The sequence below is a fragment of the Amphiprion ocellaris genome, chromosome 4 (genome assembly GCF_022539595.1).
Source record: "Amphiprion ocellaris isolate individual 3 ecotype Okinawa chromosome 4, ASM2253959v1, whole genome shotgun sequence".
Lineage (NCBI taxonomy): Eukaryota > Metazoa > Chordata > Actinopteri > Pomacentridae > Amphiprion > Amphiprion ocellaris.
The window spans coordinates 1946593-1950212 of record NC_072769.1 but is presented as its reverse complement, the minus strand read 5'-3'; positions in this window follow the sequence as shown (position 1 = coordinate 1950212).

Sequence of the window (3620 nt, the reverse complement as noted above, 5' to 3'; positions counted from 1 at the left end):
GTGCCTGCTTTGTTTTTCTTCCAGTGTTCTCAGTCTTGAACACACTATAGCAGATATTCGCAGCCACAAAGGAAGTGCTGGTAACTTTTTTGGTGCCAAAAATTACTCAGACTGTCCTTTAAATGTGCTTTAATGCTATTTAAAACATCACAGAATCAATGAAAACGAATCCAACCGTACACATGAAGCAAATACACGTGTGTTAAGCCGTCCAGAATCCTAAAGCAACACACCTTGCCTGCCAAAACATACAGCGTGCATGGCAACGTGGAGAACATTCATGTAACATATGCAAAGCGAAATACATGCACACGGCGGCTGGAGGTTGACAGGTTTGCAGGGAGTGACGGAGGGCTGCCGGGGGGTTGAGGTGGTGCAATGCCGTTGCACCCTATTAGAGGAGGACTGCACTTGATTTGGGAAAACATCTGGTCCAGACAACATAGGCACACACTTTTGACATGTTTACTTTGCTTCCTGGTGTCTCTTACAAGGGAACTTTTTCTCCTCCTCGCCACACTGAAGGCTATAAAAAATAAAACTTCATGAATGTACTGGGGGCATGCAGCTGCCTCTACTCAGTTACTTCTTCTGCTCTGTGTCCAAACGCGTTGGTTCACGTGGAATATTTCAGTCGCTTTAAAGGCAGCGTCTGTTTTTCTGTTCAATTTTAAAAAGCTCAGACTCACTGTAGGGGTCAGTCAGGTCTGGTTTTGAGCTCAGGACCCTCTGGACCAGTACTGCCCGAGCAATGACAGTATTTGTGAGTATGCAGCATGTGGTTAACGTCAAACTGTCTGACTATTCACCTCCTCTGTGTTTTATTTTTACCAACTTGTGCGTCTTCATTTCATTTCAAGATTTATGTGACTTGGCTGTAGCATCAATGCATTATCCCTTGAAAATATTTTATTTTCTTCCACTGAGACTCAGTTTGGGTCAATGTTTTTATAACTTGTGAACATAGCCATATAGTGTAGACATATGAGCAAAATAAAAACACCATGGCTAAGCATTTCCACAGTTTCACAAACATGGATTCGGACTTTCAGGGTTTCGTATGCAACAAACTTCAGGAACCAAGCCTGTCGACTTGCAAGGTGTTACTTTCTATAGCATTACTCTGCTTCGGCTTCTAGTTCCATGATGTATGGCATAATTACTCCAATATTTAGCTAGCGCTTCTCATTCACAGTTTTAAGCAGAGTTGTAGGTGAGCTGGTGTGCTCCAGCTGCAGCGGGTGGGGAATCGCGGGAAGAGAAAGAGGTAAGAACTTCATAGATCTGCACATTCTAGATGAAGCATCAGTGTAGAGTTAAATCAAAGCCTTTTTTAGGCAGGAAGAGACTATTTTCATGGGGGAAAAATACAGTTTTTAAGGGATAAATCAATGACAGTGAAATGGACTTTAGAGGAACAGTCTGACATTTTAGGAAAGAATGCTTATTTAGTTTCCTGCCCATGTAGAGAAGAAAGTCCATATCATTCTCACATCTGTTTGTTAAATTTAAAGCTAGACAACTCATACACTACCGTTCAAAAGTTTGGGATCACATAGAAATGTCCTTATTCTTGAAAGAAAAGTATCTTTTCAATGAAGATGACATTAGATTAATCAGAAATGCAATCTAGACATTGAGAATGTGGTAAATGACTATTGTAGCTGGAAACGGCTGATTTTTAATGGAATATCTCCATAGAGGTACAGAGGAACATTTCCAGCAACCATCACTCCTGTGTTCTAATGCTACATTATGTTAGCTAATGGTGTTGAAATGCTAGTTAATGAATAGAAAACCCTTGTGCAATTATGTTAGCACATGAATAAAAGTGTGAGTTTTCATGGAAAAGATGAAATTGTTTGGGTGACCCCAAACTTTTGAAAGGTAGTGTATGTCTCTAGAAAATGTATTCAAGTTTCAGCTCAAAATACTGCACATGTAGTTCATTTTACCATTACTTTAAGACCCCTGGTATTCCCCCTGTTTCAAAAAAGCTTTAAATCCAACCGAGAAACTGCTGCCAACCATCCTCCTTTCAGGAAAATGGTATTTACCCTGTTGTGACTTCATAAGACTGACTTTATAATCAACAACAAACAAAGGGATGATCTTTTTTTTTTTTTTACCAAGTTGTAAGTCGACACACTGGTGATGCATAATTCTGCTCCAAAACAATAAAAACAAAAATGTTTTGCATAATATGACATGTTATATCTTGTGGATTCCTTCAAAAATCAAGGTGTAGAAACTAAAGTTGTGGTTTTATGGGTTATAATTGTTGTACCTAGCCAAGTCCATGACATAAAACAGAACTTAGTGTTAAATTGTGAGTTCTGAAACTTTCACCATTTGATGTTGTGTGCGATGTTACCCCAAACAGTTCAAATACAACATGTAAACCAGCATCAGATGCAGCAACCGTGACTGATCTCAGCAGGAACCAACATCTTTTTAGTAGCATCATAAAGCATGAACTGTCTGTGCATTTGGACCACCTGTAAAATTCCCCACATGTTCTGACTGAACACACTGGTTAGATTACTTGTTCTCCCCATTTCCAGTCTTTGTGCTAGGCTAAGCTAATGGTCTGTGGCTATAACTTCATACTCAACACACAGACGTGGGAGTGGTACGGTGGCCGAGAGGTGCAAACCAAATTTACATAATGCAAAACACTTTTACAACCTCCAAGACAAATTTACAAGCGACAAAACACTTTTACAAGTCCAAAAACTATGGAAGCAAATCAGACTCATCAGATTCTGAATTTTAAAAGCTGCTGAATTTCTTACTTTGAATTTTTTTGCATCAAAATTACGTATGTGAATTCTTTATGCCCGAATTTAGCTCATCAAAATTCTAAAAACCAGTTAAAAATTCAATGTCTTCAAAATTCGCCATCAAAAAAATTCGATGTGTTCAAAAGTCACCATCAAAAAATTCAATGTTCAAAATTCGCCATCAAAAAATTCAATGTTCAAAATTCGCTGTCAAAAAATTCGCTGTTCACATCCAGGGACTCGGGGTTATGGAAGCAAATCAGACTCATCAGATTCTGAATTTTAAAAGCTGCTGAATTTCTTACTTTGAATTTTTTTGCATCAAAATTACGTATGTGAATTTGCTTCCATAAAAAACACTTTTACAAATCCTAATTCCAAATTTACATAATGCAAAACACTTTTACAACCTCCAAGACAAATTTACAAGCGACAAAACACTTTTACAAGTCCAAAAACACTTTTACAAGTCCGAAAACACTTTTACAAGTCCAAATGTAACCGGAAAGGGAATGTCCCAACTCCGGGCTTGAACCGGAAGTGACGACGAGGAGCGGCTAATGCACTCTGTCGGTCTGATCTGCGCCATTTAAACACTCTAAAGACCGACCACACGAAAAACAAAACCGCGTCAATCGATTCATATGTTCCCCACAAAACGGGCAAAACATCACTTGCTCGCTGTCCGTTGCATTATGGGATGCTGAATAATTTAAAACGACTCTGACAAAATATGCTAGTGTATGAAAAGATATAACCAAATCAATTTTTCCTCAAGCTTGAATAATACACATACAACAATAAAAACACTGTTGTTAAAGATAAACAATCTGATAT